Source organism: Callithrix jacchus, chromosome 2 (assembly GCF_049354715.1).
Source record: "Callithrix jacchus isolate 240 chromosome 2, calJac240_pri, whole genome shotgun sequence".
Lineage (NCBI taxonomy): Eukaryota > Metazoa > Chordata > Mammalia > Primates > Cebidae > Callithrix > Callithrix jacchus.
Window position 1 is genome coordinate 121917848 of NC_133503.1, and position 18802 is coordinate 121936649.

At 35.4% G+C, this 18802-nt stretch overlaps 1 protein-coding gene across 47 annotated transcripts in view; it reads left to right on the plus strand.

The window, feature by feature from the left end:
• MEF2C (myocyte enhancer factor 2C) overlaps positions 1-18802 on the plus strand; it is a 177141-nt gene that overhangs the window by 14041 nt on the left and 144298 nt on the right. For 15 of the 47 annotated variants that reach the window (XM_002744773.5, XM_017969796.4, XM_017969794.4 and 12 more), the window contains exon 1: positions 6299-6568. The gene's annotated coding sequence lies outside the window, so the exon portion shown is untranslated. Of the gene's footprint in view, positions 1-1914; positions 2012-4974; positions 5023-5786; positions 5860-6298; positions 6569-18802 lie in introns of those variants that run through there. The other 32 variants (XM_054252121.2, XM_078365224.1, XM_078365213.1 and 29 more) reach the window with 3 other exon arrangements.

Here is an 18802-nt window from a genome sequence, read left to right on the forward strand (position 1 = left end):
GGAGGGCCCCGAGCCTGCCTTCTGCTCGCCCGTGGCGCACGCACGTGGCGCACTCACCCCCTACTAGCAGCCTCCGAGCTCTAGAAACACTCCAAGGAAGGAACCCCCGCCCCTTCAGCTCCGTCGGCCCGGGAGAAAAGTGGGTGGGGGGAAGTAGAGACGGGCAGAGAAAAGAGTATATAGGTGATGAGAGCAGTGTTGGAGGGGAGGATCGGCAATAATTGGATGGCGTTGCGGCTGTTGCGCCTCTGCTGAACGCCCAGCTAGCGCGGATTCACTTTTCACGCAAATCAACCGGAGGGATTGTTGCTGCCTGCAATCAATAACTCAGCCGACTGAGTTGCTGAAACCAGAGGCGTCCCTCGTCTGGATTTTTGAGAGCCGCCCGGATTGAGTCCCAGCGCTCTGCTTTCCAAACAAAGAAGTGGGCACCAAAACGCAGGACGAGATTTTTAATCCTCACTTCCACCCTGTCCCCGGGTAAAGATTTTTTTAAATGAAAAAGCACACACACAGTAAGGTATCTAAAAGAAACAGTTAAAAGGGGAAGTGTGAAAATCCATTCCTTGAATTGAAGATTTCTGTGATATTTCAAGAAATGGGATAGAATCAATGTTACAATGAACAACATTTAACAATTTTGTAAGTAAAGGTAAAGTCGCATTAAATTTAGTCATGCATGTGGGTATTTCTGAATCAGTCACACACTTGCAAGCAAATTACTGATCAACCCTTATTTGGACATACTGATTACAGGAAAAGGAATAAATATATCATAATTTGTAATGACATTTTTTAAAAACCTTACCATACATTTCAGATGTTATTTCATGAAGATTTCATTTCCGTGAGGTAATAGGCCCTGGGAGATGTGTATTATGATTCTCACTTAATAGACTGTAAAATGAAGTACAACTTGAAGAAAGAGAATTCACCAGATCACTTGTAGTGACTACAAGACCAAGTTTGGCCTCATTCACTGTGGGCCTAAGCCTAAAAGATTAAACTCAATTAACACCCGTAAAGTAAAACTGGCCAAAATTCTTCATCTTTCTTTAACTCTGAAGCAACTTAAAATAAAAATAAACCTCAGAGAAGTCAACCCAAAAGTGGATGCTTTATAAGTGATTCTTCCCTATGAAAAGTCCTCCTTCTATTACAAATGGGAAAATAGATACTGACCAACCTGGTCTGATATGTCTCAAGGCTGATTCTCTTTCTGGGACTAGTCTCAGTCTGAAGCCAAGGAAAGGTTCATTTGTGTGCACAAAGTCATGGAAAGCCAGGCTAAAACAGAAATCAGAACACAGGAGCATGTGTCTCTGCTCAGTACAGTTAAACACTGCTTGGAAGAATAAGGTATTATTGGTAATAGAATTTATAAACTGTACTGAATACACATCACTAATCCCAAAGTATTTAAAATTGGCCTTTAGGCAATGCATAAAATAAGCCCTTTCAGCATCCTCAACTGCATTGCAAACATTTCCCAATTTGACAAATTGTGTTAGCTTGGGATATAATGGATTTGACTTTCTTCTGTAATTCTCTATCAGATACAAAACTGAAGGTACAGAAATAAAGATAAATATAGAATCCTTAGATATGTGTAAACCTTGTCGTGAAATAACAAATCCTTGGTATACTGCAAATTCTCAATCGCAAACAGTTCATATGCTGCGTATTCTGCTTGGGTTAATGCTGCACCTAGTGAATTTTTGAAATTTAGATATTTGGCACTATTTATATTAAAGATTATCACAATTAATGACAATTTCAATTATATTCAAAACATTTTAATATCAGAATATTGTTACTTCAGATTAGAAGTTTTAGAAATAAATCTATTTGAAAGCACTTTAATATCAGCACTGACAAAATACTATATACTTTTTTGAACTTCCACATTTTCAGGTGCCAAAGAAGAGTTGCAAACTGTGAAGTAACTTCTATGAAGAGATGAAGTAGAGAACGGAAGGCAAATGAGTGTGGCAGTAAAGAAGTGTATGTGGTAAGTGTTCACATTTGTTTTATCATTTACCACAAAGTTACCATAAAGGTAAAACTGCCAAACTCCTTGATCTTAGGTATTACATAGATGTTTGTAACAGTAATAAAGAGTTTAATGACCACTATACACTTTATATTATAAGCAATGACACACGATTTTGCTTTAAGATCACGTCGCCTTTCAGGGCCTACTTTTGCAAGTACTGTATCTTATACAATTATTCTGTTTCATGGGAAGTCTTGTATATCATCAAAACTGTAACTAGACAAAGATTAAAACATGTAATGCAATTGGAATTTGTGTCTTACTACTTTTTAGAATTTTCTAAACTACCATGTTCACTTATCATGTTTGTGTTAAAAGTATTCTGGCTGAGGAACAAATACTATACAGTTGAATAATCTTAAGGGGTAGATTAATCTATAGCCTTTCTTCTTCTCAGGGTGGGTTGCTGTGGCAACCGCCCCAGTTCACTTTAAAATAATTTTTTAAAGCTCACTTCAAGAGCTACACCCAGCGTGGGCCAGGCTTAAAAGCAGGCAGACCCAGTGCACAGGGCTTTAGTGGACTGCTGCTTTAATGTGGGGAAGTAGTGAAGAGAGGAGGATGGAGTAAGATGGTATGCTGCTCTGAACAGAAATTGCAATATTAGCTTTTCCTGGAGTTAAAATCCAGAGGAGCATGCTCTCTGTAACTTCTATGGCACTTTAATTAAATATATTGCTACACATAATTCTTTTGAGGAAAAAACAAGTGGCTGTATATTTACATTCACGATAAAACATTTATTACTTAATGAAGGAAATATTTGGGATTAGAAAAAAAGCTGGTCCAATAGTACATCAATCCCAGACATAATTTTCTTTGAAAGGAAATGTCACCAATTATTTCACTGGATAGACCCTACCTTGCAATTGGCTTAAAGGGTAGAAACATTTCTGTTTTCCAATCATAGAACTGGAAGAGGTTAGAGAACTCATTTAACACATAAGTAAACTGAAGCCTAGAAAGAACGAATCCCTTAGAATGGCAAAAATTTTGAACTAAATAGAGAATCCAGGTCTCTTGACACCTAGTACAAGCTCCTCCCTACATGAGAAAATAGTCCAATCCTAAGTACCAGTAGATGGCAAGGATCAGGATGATTTTAGTTTTAAAAAAAACTAAAACTAAAATAGAAAACAAAAGTCCAGAAGTATTTAAAGAATACAAAGCACACTCTGGATTAACTAATTTGTGGATTACTCATGCATAATTTTAAATCTCAGGTGATTTTCTATTGTATATTTCTTCATACCTTTTCTCTTCTGCTTCAACTCTGAAGACTCATGGGAAGAAAACTAATGGTAATATTAACTTAGGTCACACATAATTAAGAAGCTAAATCTGCTGAGGGGAAAATCCTATATTTTAAAAGGCCACCTGTGATACTTTCCAGATCCAAATTATTTTCAAATTATCCAGTGTGGGGTTATACTTATTTTTGAATGCTTGCACTATCATTGAAAATTATGAGTTTATGTTTATCATTAAATAATTATTTAAAATATGAAAAGATAAAATAATTTCTTTTTGAAAGGAAACAAATCTAAAACTGAAGTGCACTGTGGGAAATAGAAATACCCTCTATAATTCATCAAAAATAGCATGGCTGAAATTCATGCATTAGCTATGTGTTTGCTCATGTCAAATAGACAGCTGTAATTCACTGCGTTAATTTTAGGTGTCATGGCAATAAATTTAGATGATCCTTTGAATGCTTTGCTTTTTCAGGACCTTTGTGAATCTTGAAGAAAATTAATTTTATTTTTACCACCATATATAGACATATCTTAGTATTCCAAATATCTTTGCCCTTTAAATTTTTGGATTTTCAGAGAAGTTGTACTTTGAATGGAAACTGATACAGAGGCTGTCTGCCATATTATTAAAATGAATTCATGGTAATGGCAAACTCACCATTTGAAAAACAAACTGGCAAACAAAATACATTGCAGATGCTCATCTACAAGAAATACTACTATTTCAGATGGGTTTTGCTTTGTGACAGTTTGTGCTGCATTCCTATAATAAAAGGGAGGGAATCTTCTTAGCTGTGCTGATAGTCACAATGATGAGCTGGAAGCTTGAAGATTGTTCAGATGTAGTTGTACTTGCCTATAAAAATCAACCTTCCCCTTTCAAGTGAAGCCTTGGGACCGTTGCCTAAATGTTGAGCCCACTCTTCCAAGGAAAGGTACTCACATCAAATACCTCCTACATTGAAGCAGGAGGCTTTTTGAACCATACTGTCCTCATACATAAAAATAGTCGTCTGAAGGCATATTGCTAAACTTTACAGGAACTACAACTAGCCATTGGGTTAAACACAGTGCTAAAAGGAATTTTCTAAAGTGAGGGAATATCTTCAGTTAGCTAGATGTTTCAATATACTCCTATTGTCTATGCTCATACATTCCATGTTCTATGAATTTTCTCTTCTTGCTTTCACAATATTTTTTTTAATTAATTTGATTTAAACATTTTATGTAATCTGTAATTCTACTGGCATGCAATCCTGTCTTTTCATGATTCTATACTAGTTGATGTATTTTTATCTTTGGCTTTATTGGGTGTGGTATACATTAATAGTTGGTTAGGGCGGGAGGTGCCCAATCTCTAGTAGCCTTTCCTAAATATTAAAACCTATTTTTTGGTAAGGAAAAGTGTTTAGCATGCTTTAACCTTAACGTAAGTATCCTCCCTTATCAGTCTCTATTTCTGCTTCCTGTGCAGCTGAAACTCTTCAGGATAAGTGAAGTCATCAGCTATCGGCTAGGGTAGCCTAATGCATTTGGGAAGTTGGTTTGGTTTACATGTTAATGACCTGGATGAAGTCCAGTAAGGTGTGGAAGAGATAGAGTGGGAAGGAGGTGGGGCGGAATCTCCGAGGAAGCTGCTGCCTCGGTAAATATTTCCAAACTGATTAGAAAGTTCATGGCCCCGCGATGAAGTCGAGATCTCAGATACCGGTAATTATTTTATTATTTCGTACATTACTAGCATTAGAGAAACCTTTCGGCTCGCTTTCTAGCGCTCCAACCTCTCAGGGTGAAAACCGCGACTTCTGGGCGTGCAGGAAAAGCACGCTGGAATCTAGTGCTGCAGACATCCTGGACCGTGGCTTTTACGCGTGAGTAACTGAGGAGCGCACCGACCGGTGGAAGAGAGAAGTGGCTAACGCGTGTCCAAAAGGGGGAAAAGTCACAAGAGCAACTATTAGGGTCGCGTTCCTATTGGTCAGAGGAAAGATCCCGACTTTAGAAGGACTTCCCTGCTGGCAGGCTCGCAGCGTCCTCCGGGAGCGAGCGCGCGGCAGCGGGAGACGAGGTTCTCTCCGAGCGTCCTCCGCAGAGGCGCCGGGAGAGGAGCAGGGAGCCGCCGCTCGCCGTGTTGTCTTCATTTTGTGCAATAAAGAATTGTCATTAGGTTTGCGTATGGCATGTGCTATTACCCCACCGTAAAACTAAAATTAGCAAAATGTCAGGAATGGAAAGATTGATTCACCAAGATGCAATTATCATTTAAAAGTGCTTGATTGAGGTACTGATGTTCAGTGATTTATTCTGCATACCATATACATAATTAAAGTAGTGTAGTGGAGTAATTTATCAATCTAGTTGAGACTGGAGGGGTGAGGAGGGAGCTGCTGTATGTTTGTTTTATTAAAAGGCTCCGAGGTCTAGTCCCGCCCCCCTTTTGCAAGAGTGAAACTGATGATTTCTCCAGCTCGCGAGGAGAGAGTCAACGGTTTGGGATTGTGGGGGAGAGAGAGAGAGACGGAGAGAAAAAGGCAGCGAGAAGCAAAGGCAAGGACAAAATTAAATAAAGGGGGGGGAAAAGGAGGCAAAAGACACTTCATCGGACGTGCTGCTTAGAACCCCAACCCTGCGTGCTCCGTCTTCTCTGCCACCCCCGCCTCCCCTCCCAGTATCCTTCCATCCCCCCGCCCCCACCACCTCCAGTCTTTTTACGCGATGTTTCAAACGCTGTAAGCTGTTCTCCTTTTCCCATTCGTCTTCTGTCACTTCCTTCCTGGACGCAGTTTTCTGGACGAGTCTGGTTACTTTTAATCCGACCGGCCGCTGAGAGCCACTTTCTCCTCCTCCTCCTCCTCCTCCTCTTCCTCCTCCTCCTCTTCCTCCTCCTTCTTCCTCCTCCTCCTCCTCCTCTTCGGAGCGGCCTTGGCGCGCGCGCGAATGCGCGGCCCCGCGCCCCCCCTTGCGCGCGCTCCTCTCGCGCGCGCACACACGCACACATCGTCTCCAGCAGCACTCCGCTCGCTCTGCTCGCAGTCACAGACACTTGAGCACACGCGTACACCCAGACATCTTCGGGCTGCTATTGGATTGACTTTGAAGGTTCTGTGTGGGTCGCCGTGGCTGCATGTTTGAATCAGGTGGAGAAGCACTTCAACGCTGGACGAAGTAAAGATTATTGTTATTTTTTTTTTCTCTTTCTCTCTCTCTTAAGAAAGGAAAATATCCCAAGGACTAATCTGATCGGGTCTTCCTTCATGTAAGTACCCCTGACATTTCTCGAGGAAATAGAAAACCCCGGTATTGTCTCTAAAATCTGCATCAATATATTCCATGGCACTATGTCTATCTATCCCTGTGCCTCTTTTTTTTTTTTGAAGGCTGAAGTTGAGGCTCGTTGTGCATTCTTTTCGTTAGATTCCATGATTTCCTTGTTTGTTGCTAAAAGTAACTTTTTAGATAGTCGTATCGGTTTGCCATCAGCTATTGAAATCACTCCTGACTCGTTCCTATCACACCAGTGTGTTTAAAGTTTCATGAAGTTAGTTCACGTCATTAGCATGTCTGATATGGTGGAGCGTGTGGAACCTGGTGGATTTTAATATTTCACAGCATGTTCTGTGACCTTGAAGTAGATGTCTTAAGATTTAGCAGTTAGTTCACTGTGGAAAGATGCTCCCATGAGTCCCCCCAAAGACACTGATTTGCCCTGGGTTATGCTTCTGAGCCACTAATTCTTGGGATTAGTTTGAGCTAAAGCATGGCTGTCAGAGTATACCTTTGTGCATTTTCTTCCTTCACTAAAGTGCTGGCTTGACAGAGGGCTTCTTAATTGGTGTGGACAAAAAGTAATATCCTTGCCATGGTAGTCTACACATTTCACAATTCACGCTCGATTTCAGCATATGGATTGCTGTTCAGGTCAAGTCAAATATATAGCTGTTTAAAAGCAAGCAAGGTTAAGTCACTTAAATTGCCTTCTCTTTTGACTTGGAATGAAAGTTACCAAACTCAATGATGAAGTTTGGCACAAAGAAAGTATATATACATGCAGCACATTGTTCATTGTATTGTTAAAGATTATGCAAGTATTTAAATTTAATGCTAATGTTATCTCCTTCCCTAAACATGGCTATTGATTTTTAAAGGAAATTTTATATATGATTCATTTCTGGCTATTCAAAGTCCAGTAGTTAAGTAGTTATCATTCTTCGGAGAAAGGCTTTTTTTTTTTTTTTGTCACATTATAGGAATGCATGTCTTTTGTATAAAATACTTTATATGTAAATGCCGACAATATAATAAGTAGAATTGGGCTCTCTGCCAGTTCCTTAACCGGTCCTCAGTGGAGAATTGCTTTGACACAAAGTGCGTTTTACTATTGTGAATCTGAAACTAACGTAACTGTCTTATGAAATACTTGGTGGTGACTGCATATATTTTCTTAGTGCTATAAAGGAAACTCCAGCCACCTCATTATATCAGTCCAAAAAAAAAAAAAAGTGACCAGCCTACTTTTCACTGGCACCTTGCAATGGAATTGTGGTTGCAGAGTAAAGATGTTTATGTGGAATATAATAACTCCAATCCCTAGAGACTTGGTAGGACGTGGAAATGTGACCACCTGTAAACCCTATTTAACCTCGCATTGCATACCAATTTTAGCTTTAAATAGATCAACAATCTCTAATTTGAAACTAAAACATCTTATTTAATTTTAAAAAATAATGTCAATTTTGTAGTCTTTAAAACTATGTATGAATATGTTATAAGCAGTATTTTTGTTTCTCCATCAGTTTCAATTAAAGATAATGCAGTTAATAAGCCATAGTGTTGTCTTCCAGTGTGTGTATGAAATTATTTAAGTTAAAAGAAGTAGTTCTAAAGCAAGATTGAGAACTTGATAGGTAAAATGAGATGTCCTTATCTAACATCCTATTTCAAGAGGAAAGAAATATTTTAAATCAAATATCTCATTCTATTTGTAGAAAAGTACATTTAGCTATGTAGTCAGCTACTAACTCAATTCTAAAAGTTTTCACCAAAGCAGTCTTTAAACATAACATTTGCTTAAAATTTGGTTCTCCCGTCAAGGAGACAGTAGGTGGCTGTTATCTTTAATTCAAGTGTTACTAAATTTTATAAAACTCTACTATTTTTATTAATATAATTCACACAGCTTTGGAATGTTTGACATGTTTTTCAGACTTCTTAAGAAAGATAGCATTTTACTTCATTAATTAATTACACTATTTATATCCTGATTGCTGTGCATGTGGAATCTATTGAAATATAATATTAAAGTGTAAGTTTTATTAAATGTTAACTTGTTTTTTATTTCAATAACAAATGAGCACTTTATAATAAAAACAGTTTTTCACCTTTTCTGAGCTATTCATATTTTAAAAGTTTGCAATCACAGATATTAACTTTTCAATATAGAAGCACATTAACACTAGATAACTCCATGAAACTTAGGCAACAAGAGGCACCTTGCCTTTTGTCTTTTTTGTAAACATGTTCATTTTGCACAATTTAGGGTAAATGATACCCGAAATATTTTCCTTGGCCCTAACTTTACTGAATCAATAAATTTCATAACACTACAAATGTATCTTTCTCATAAATAATTTATTGTATTTAAACATCTTTTATAAAGAACAGCACTGAGTAATTCTTTAGCGTATGTTAACATTATCTTTTAAAACTTTCTTCTGTTTATTGTAGTATTTTTTGTGGTTTTATTTCTCAACTCTAAAGTGTGGTATAATTTGAGTCCATGAAATCTCAGAAAGTGACAAAAATGGGGAAATAGCTGTGCAGCAATACTTGTGCTACATAACAACAAAGGCGTAGTTATTAAAGAGAACTCTGGTTTTGAGGACATGATTCAAAGCAACATAGAAGAATTTAATATGCAATTAATGGGCACAAGGTGGACTGTTAAGAGATTATTAATAAATTTATACTTCTTTTTTCAAAAGCACATCATCTGAGAAAATACCAGACAAATTAATATCTAAGACTTACCAAAATACACATATTCATTCTATGCTAATATGGTGATTGCCTGGACATGATGAAAGGATTTAATCACTGATGTTCCATCAGTGTGCTGCATGTGGAAAGATAGGTGATTAAGACCCCCGTCCATAACCCTGTACCTTAATCTCATAGACGGGTGGACTGTCTTGCACTCAGTAAAGCTTGACTGTTCACCGAGATCTGTCATCTTTAGGAAATCAAACCAGATTACAGAGGTGATTCACAAAACCAGGAGGGACAACAGAGTCTGTGCACCTTACAAAAGGCAGATTACACAGTTCACATGTTATTTTGATAGGGCAAAGATAAAAGCTGATTGTTGAGGAATGGCAAGACACTCCAATTTCAAATGATTGCTAGATAAGTATACTTCGACCCTGTTGCTTCATCATTATGAACCATTCAAACAATGGAAAACTCAGTTTTCAAATGACAGGCTTTCAACAGTGAAGTTAAGAGAAAACATGTCCTTTTCATGCATGTCTTCATTGTTTTAAATTTTAAGTTCTATCATTTCTTTATGAACAGACATCAAATTGTCTGCTTACATGAAGCAGGTATTATAAGGCTTAAATGTATTAGACATTTTCAGAGGCATTGTAAAGAGCACAAAACAGAATTTGCCGGAAATAAAACATACACTCATGTTATTCAGTAATTCAGCAGAAAATGCATCGTAGTCAATATCCATTATGATATTCTGTTACCAAATATATTCTACATAAAAATGTGTAATTACATAGTTATGAATCCATACATCTGAAATATATCTTGATAAAAATTTGTTGGTCAAATTATATATATATATATCATGAATGCTATGTAAAGATTATTCTTTACAACAGAATATGATGTTTTGAGAATTTATTTCAGAGAATAAAGTTTTGGTTTACATAACAACATTTTGAAAATCTGAACTTCTTACTCACCCAACTTTACAGTAATTTCTTGCTTCTTCTAAAATTGAAGTCCTTTTTTACCCAACTGATGCCTCCTAGTGTTTCACACAATAAAGCACTAATGAGTCACCCATAAATGTAAACATTGCATTTTCATTGCCTACATCTTATGGATACATAAAATGAATATTTATGTGTTTAATTTTCTGTGCATTATTATAATAAGATAGAGAATGTTGGTGAATGAGATGTCTCATCTGAGTGGATTTGTGGCACACGCCTGCGGGTCTTCTTTGACCATAACAATATCTTACTAAGTTTTAATAAGTTTATTATCTCCAGTCCCAGTTATATATTCACTCTTTTTATTCACCGTTATTTCAAGTGAGAAACATAGGGAAATAACAAAGCTTCCATTTTGTAGGCCTTGAAATTATATAGTTGAGTTCATTCTGAAATGCCTGATAAACAAATTGCACAAGGACTATCCATTTCAGTTAAACACTAAAATATCTTAAAAGAGATATACGTTTTTTGCCTGCTGTGTCTTTACACTTGCAAATTTCTATGTAAAAGTGGAATAAAAAAAGAATATTTAGAAAAGATGAAATTAAAGATGAATGCAAAATTATAAATGTGGAATAAACAACAAAAGAAAAACTTGCCTTGGAAGAAAATACATTATTCTACGTAATGGGAAGTCTTGTTACAGCATAATATCCAGCAGCTTGCTTTGAGGAGGTAGAAGTTAGTGGGTACCAACTCTGGTGTGAGTTTTCTGCCATTAGAATGATGAATGTGGAATTGTGATATGTTTGCATGTTTGTGACTTCAAACAGCTCTCTGATTCTACTTCCTAAGCTTCTAAATATTTTTTCTCTAATATACTTATGAAAGGAAGGGGTCATTGCTCTAATGGGTCTTATATTGAAAGACCCATGCCCTCAAAAACTTGTAACATTTATGGGCCTCTTCCTGAGGTGTCATACAACACACACGTACACAAAAACACTAACAGGTTTCTTCTACTAATACTTACAAACATTCTAAGCATCCAAGTGTAGACACTAGATTGAACTTTATTTCTGTTATCTGTGTATGTGTCATTTAGTTCTCCTGACTCAAAATACACAGCATATTAACAATATGTGACTATTACTTAAGGTTTTCTAATTTAGTCAATAATACAGTTCTATTACAATTGTTGGACACATTTCAAAGAATGTAAGGGGGTGTGTTCCTTTCGTTCAAGGAAGCAAACATGTAGAAAGGGGTGGACCTTTCCCACAAGAGCCACATTTCTTCCCTTGGAGAATTGAAGCAAATATGCAGTATGTAAGTGAATAGCAGCATGAGAAAGAAAATAATTTGCAATGATCTACTATATAGTTAGTGAGCAAAGAAAATTGTCAGTTATTTAAAGCAGCTCTTATTGACAACCTCAGTATTCACTGAATACTGAAAAAAAAAGTCTATGAAAGTTCTGTAATTTCAGTATGTTTTAACATTCATGCATGAAATAACTGTAAAGTACACTATAATAATTTTGGTCTTGTTCAAATCAAGAATTTAGTAGTAGCTATGTTACTTTACAGACAATATTGAAGCATAACAAAATAGAGGGTGCTGAAAGCATTCATTCCTTACCCCTCTCTTTTAAGAATATGAAAATAGCATTGATGTTCTTATGTTATTTTTGCCTGTGTAAGAAAAATAATTAAAGAATGCTATATGACAACGAATACCATTGTAAAAATAAGATTATAGAAAAGACTATTCAATGTACTTGATACTATTTTAATGTTTACTGCAAAAAGCCATATTCCTATTAAATATGGAAATTATGGGATACCTGTTATATAAATTCATGGTTTAGCTTCAGGTGATAGTGTAACATTTATTTATTGTCACCATAATTCATTTGCTGTACATTGTCATTTTATTGTACAAGTATATATATTTCAGTATATATTTTTAAAATACAGCCAATGTAAACAAAGCTCAAAGTACATGAAGAGAATCTTTTGAGTGCATTGAAAAGGAAATTGGTGATACTGCAAGCAGTGAGAACAGTAAAAGTATTACAGGCAGATTTCATCAGGAATCATTACTCTTAAATAATGCAGACATTATAGAGACTTTCTTAATTCTTAATGCTGTAAATTTGGAATGAATGGAGCAATGTCGTTCCTCCTGCAAGTGGTTGGGGTTCATGGAGAATGACAGTGCAAGTCCTCAAGCAGTGATTTAAATTAAGTACGCTAAACTTGTTTTTACAGACTGGAGGAACTAACTAATCTTTGAATTAGTCCCTTTTGAGAACGTGGTGCTCTGGTTTTCCTCTTGTATCTTGTTGTCATAGTTAAGATGCACATGAAGAATTCATGTAAATTGCTGTCAGATACTATGGATCCCTAGCATACTGGATTAGAGAAGAGGTGGATATGGTCCTTCAATAGAATGTGAAGTGTTTTTTTTTTAAAAAAACAGCCAAAAACTATTCCCGTCTTTTTTTCACACCTGTGATTCTTTCAGCAAGTTAGGATAGCAAGAGAATGTGCATCATTTCCCAAAGCCCAAAGATAGGCAGCTTTGGCTTAAATATGCATATTTAATTTCAAAATTACAAAATAGATTAACTAATATAAATACATTGACACAAAGAAATTTGTCTGCTACTTAATAAACACACGATTTATATTTTTTGTCTTCTAATTGATTGTTGACCCTGAATAAGGTGGTCCAACCAAGTTTTATTATGGAAAACTGGCATTATTGCTAAATGTAAGATGAGGGATTGGAATTTCTTTAAAGTAATTTTGAAGATGTGATTATTTAGCAGAAATATTCACTGGAGCATTTTACTTTGAGAAATTATGGTCACACAAGGAAGCCTTTATAGGACCGACTACCTAATTGCAGTCAAAGATCTCATGAATGAATGAACACACACGGAGAAGAACACGCATTTTAAAAACATAGTGGTCCTATATTTTTTAAAATTTTTGCCACATTTTTTATATCTGAACAGAGTGTATGTGTCTAAGCAGATGTTTTAAGTTATATCCTTCATGTAGGTGAGTCTGTAAATGTACCATTTAACTTAAATGGCTTTGTGGGAAGGTAGTTTGAGGAGTTTAAAAAGGAAAAAGAAAACCTCCAGTTACTATAGTTTCAGCTCTTTCTTTTTTAAAAACAGTAATTACACTCAGGATAAAGAAAGAAAAATAAACTCTTTTAATTCTTTGTAACATCCACCATTTTTCAGGTAGAGCTCTGGTGTATTTTTAATACTGAATATGCAGGGCAGGTACTGGCAGCAGAGTTACAAAATGAAAACTTCCTGGCTGCAGACCAGATACAGTGCACAGTGCCACATCATAAACTTCCCCTCTTCTGTCTCGGAGTGATTTCAGCCCTAAGTAATGTCCTTTTTTTCCCCCTACATAGGCTAAGGAACAGAGGGCCTTCTTCCTGGGAAATAGCTTTGGGAAAGGAAAAGCATAATGTTTCCCTTCTTTAACTTGAAAATTCTGCCTCTTAAATCACTAAGACATTAACTGCAAAGTGGATTCAGTATGTTTCCTTTTTATTCCCAAATAGCAGTTTAGAACGCATAAAACAATAGGTGTGAGATAGAAAATGAGACCTCTTCCCCACCCCCTACCTCCAGCACACCAAGCCCAATCACATATCTGTACTTTTTGTTTCACAAAGAAAAATAGAATGGTTTCTTTTCAATGAAGCCTGTGCATTATATTCCAGATATGTTAGATCATTTTTGTGATGCAAATTAGCATTGAGGTTTTTTGTACTTATCTCGGGAAATAGCAACGTTCCACCACAATGTGAGGTGCTGCAATAATTTTTATTGATAAACACCCACACTTTAAATGATTATTAGGTCAAAATACAGAGTACAAAGTGAGAAAATATAAGCTGTTACTTTTCAGATTTGGTTTATGCTTTTCATTTGAAAGGTACAGTATAAGTAATGTGTTTAATATCATGCAAAATAAATTGACTTCTAAATATCTGCATTAATAATCCTTTTATCTGAAACTGTAGTCTAAAAACTTGTGCTTCTCCTTAAAAAATAAAGTAAAAAATTGTAAGGAAGCAGGATTTAATTACCAGTTACATTTTCAACTCTAACCCATGTGATTTTTTAAAAATCCTATTAAAAAATAATTTCTAGCCACCTTAGCTCCTTTCAATCAGTAGAATTCTCATTTGTATGAGGTGCAATCAGATTACTGCCAGCACACCTTTCTAAAACTAGCCTTCTCCTTTAGAAACGTATTAAATGAGAGCCTTCAGGAGAAAGTGTTAGCACTTAACAAATATTTGTTTTAATTTTATTTTTAAACTAAATTATTGATTTAACAGTATACGAATAGTCCATAAATGCTAGTTTAGTCGTTAATCCACTACACTAATTATTGCCTATACAAAATTTACCAAATTAGACGACCAGTTAAGTCTAATTTAATTTTATTTCTCTTGAACTTAAATAGATAAGAATAATAATTTTAATTATGTTTAAATATTAAGCACCTCTTTTTCTGTGAATGCAGTGTTTTCAATAAACTGTTAAGAAATAGATCTTTAAAAATGTATAAGGCAGCTTATAAGAATATGATCGCAATGGCATATTCCTTATATCTGGCACTTTTTCAAGGCCCATTAGCAAGGGAGGAAAAAAATGCTAAACTTTGTTTTTTAAATGCTAGTATAGATATGAGTCAATAATTTTTGACATTTATTTGTTAGAAAATTACACATTCTATTTAAAAATTCAGATTAAAACTGTGCTTTATTAGGCTATTATAAGAGATTTCCTTATTTCTTGGAAATTATCTGGAATAGTAGGATCATTTGAATTATACCCCTTGGTAAATGTTGTCAGATATATTGTAAACTTTCAACTGTCAAACACGTGTATGAAATGGAAATTTTAAAATAGAAAATAAACTATCTTGCTATTTAAATATGATAAAACTATACTGGATTAAAACATTGACTCTATTAGAGGTTCTCATAGTAGGTGATTCTCTGGTCAAGAATTTGGGAAACTGTAAACTCTGTTAACCAAAAAAACAATTACGTCTTTAAGGTACCTGCTTTTCATCCATATTTCAGAAGCCTATAGGTGGTCTTTTAGTAGAGGTTTATGTGGTTTAAAAAGAAGATATTTTCACCCTTCTATTACAGTTAACATTAATGTCTTTAATAGGTATTATATAAATGCAGACCTAATTTATTCTGGATGATTTTTCTTAACTAAACGAAGTCTAACAAATTTGTCTATTTTAAATGAGTTTGTTTTCCATTTCTAGTATTTATTGGAAGCCCACTTAGAGTCTTTATAGGTTAGAGGTTAAAGGAAGTAATTTTGACAATTTTTTTCTTTCATCTCATGTTTGAATTTCTCTCCCCTTACATGAACAACAAAGAAAAAATTTCCATGATGACACTGATAGATTTGTGGAAGGCTAAGTAAGATACTCAATACCCATTATTTGTTTCCCTATGACCCTTTGGTTGAAATGAGTCGGCAATATCCCTTCCAAGACTATTTGATCTTGCTTGATTTAGAGTGAGCGCTATGTGATTTTTCCCTCTGCTTCTCTCATTTTATAGCTTCAAAAAAATCTGACAAATTTGACTTCAGTGTTTTTCCGTCCGTTTTTATTGTTCTGGATTCTGTCCTGTCTGACTTTGCTTCTTACTTCAAAGTATTTGGTATTGTGAAAGCAAGTGCGCTTTTAACTTGTTTTGACTACACATGGGCAACAGAATTGTTTTAGATGCTAGCTTATATCCTTACACTTGAGAAACTGATGTGGTCCATCACAGCCCAATGCCGTATCTTGAAACGCTGCAGACACTGGTCTTGGAACAGCAAGGGCTATAGGATCAAGTCTTTGTAAGGAACACACCAGCAGCTTTAGATCACTGGATGGTATATTCGTGACGAACATGAGCAACTTCATGAACTCCCAGGAAGTGGCACAGTTTTTAGAGAAGTTCGACCAAATTATGCCTTTTAGGTTGCTCTATGAAGTAAGTGTTGGGCCAGAACTCCAGCGGGTGTGTGCGTGCGTGTGTGTGTGTGTGTGTGTGTGTACGGTGTGTGTACAGTGTGGGGAACTTCGGTGGGGAAGAGCAGAAAGAGAGACACATAAAGCATGAAAGGATGAAGATACTCACAAGAGAGAAAAGATCATTTAAACAAACGTAAAGAGTTTGGAGACCACGTTTCCACACTTAATGTAATTTCTTTGATTATACATATTATGCTATTAGAAAAACATGTCCATAAACAATAAAGAGTAATGATTAAGAGCAACAACCAAAACTGAGTTCAAAAGCCAGCCTCCCATTTTCTGTTTCATGGTTTTAGGCAGGTGTTTTAATGACCAGAAAGCCCCAGTTCCAGGATCTGTAAAATGGGAATTATAAAATCACTCACCTCTTATTAAGTTTTTTAAGGATTGACTAGGATAATACATATAAAACCATAATGCAGACACAGTGATCAGTATTAAATTATTATCATAGCATTACACTATATTTTAGTTATTTTACATTCCTGCTAATGATCGTAATTCTTGGTGGGATAGTAATTCTTGGTGGGATGCTTATTAAAAGTTATTTTTCAATAATACTTTCAGTCCATTAAATTTGGGTCACATTCAGAGCAAGTCTCTAATTCTTATGCTATTCTAATGATTGCTAAGTACAATATATTTTTTTCCTCCAAGAAAATCAAAACCTTTCACAGATTAGATGTTATTAAATAAACACTATATTATTTTTAGAACCAGAAATGGAACTAAAGAAACAAAATGAATTTTAAAAGTCATCCATGAATTTTAAAAGTCATTTACTGAAAGTTTTGAATTGCAGATAGATTATTCCTTAGTTTTAATGAAAGTTCAGTTTGGAGGAAGTGTTTTATGTACAGTTATTAGGTGGTTTTAATAGTGAAACCAGACTTGCCAAGAATTCTAAATTTTTTTGTTAGTATTATCCACTTTTGAAGTACACATTAATAAACTTTGTTTATTTTTCTTATTGGGCAACTTTGATTATATGTAGACATGGAATTAATTTATGGTGAATGGTGTTCTTTTGCTCTTTATATTCCTTCAGAAGAACTCTTGCATATAATAGGTATTCTATAGATGTTTGTTGAATAAATGAATTGATTGTATTTTTCCGTCAAGATGAAATGCACTTTTTATTTCAAAAGAAAATACAAACAGCAAATGGTGTCCTTATTGTCCTATTTTTCTCTAGATTTGAGGGCTTATTCATTATGACTATAGTTTATCAACCTTGAGACGATGAATAAATGAACTTGTCTCAATTTGGGTATTTTTATTTCTATGAGAAAAAAACAAAGTATAGAAAATGCAGAATTTTACCTAAGGATTACACCTTTTGATAACTCAAACAAATTTAGGTAAAATGTAGATTTAAAAATGGCAGTATTTGTGGTGTCAGGAACCCCCTTTTGTTCGGCTTTTCTGTTCACATAATTTCTCAAAAAAATTTGTATTTTGGATGTCAGGTAATATCGATGAGACATACCCAGTTTATACAACCTGGCGAGTTGCAATCACTTGAAATTGTTCTCATGCTTTTGATAATGCCCCTCTAGTGTGCACCTTGCTTTTCAGCTTTCTTTTCTAACTGTGTTGTAATGCCTGGATAAAGAGTGCTCAGTGCAAGGAATACTTGCAGAGTGGACTTCCCTATGGTAAAACAGCATGGACAGCTCCCAACACTGCAATCAAGGATGCCTCTAAAAGCTTTAATTTAAAAATAATAATAATAATAATAATAATAATAAGTCTGCATGAAGATGATGGAGCCCTCTAAGGCACATGGGCTTAGAGAATTATTCCCATCTGCAACCCCCTCCCCCTACTTAGTAGCCCTTTCCAGGGTTATGATTACTGGAAAATGGCTGTTAATCACCAGAATTTTTTTTTGACTGCAGCTGCTCCAGTCAGACTACTAATCTATTAAACAACTTCATCTTCAGTTTAAAATTTGCATTGTATACTGTATAGAATAAATTTTCATTGTAATCAGAGCATCCGAGAAAAACTTCTTGATATGATTTATAGAAGCACATTTGTTTTTATGTATGGTCCGCTCTACTGCTATTGAGCCAACTGTTTAAACAATATGTGGTTGATCAGCATAGAATAAAATACTGTAGCACTGTTGAGTACAAGCAACATTTACAATAGTCACATTTGCAGAATATTTGAATTGTGGCATCTTTGATACTTGTCAATATAATACCCACAAAATTCAAAAACTTAACCCAGATATTTAAAATTTGACTTGAACCTGAAAGGGTTTTTATAAGTTTAGTGTTTTTGTACCAGGCTGTGGTAGAGTGGTTTGGCCTCTTTTTCTACCCTAATGCTTATTACATTTGCCATAATTTGAAGAAATAACCCAAAACCTGAGTCAATATTGAGTGCTGAGAGAGGACAAAACAGCTCTAATTTACTAAGAACTCCTTT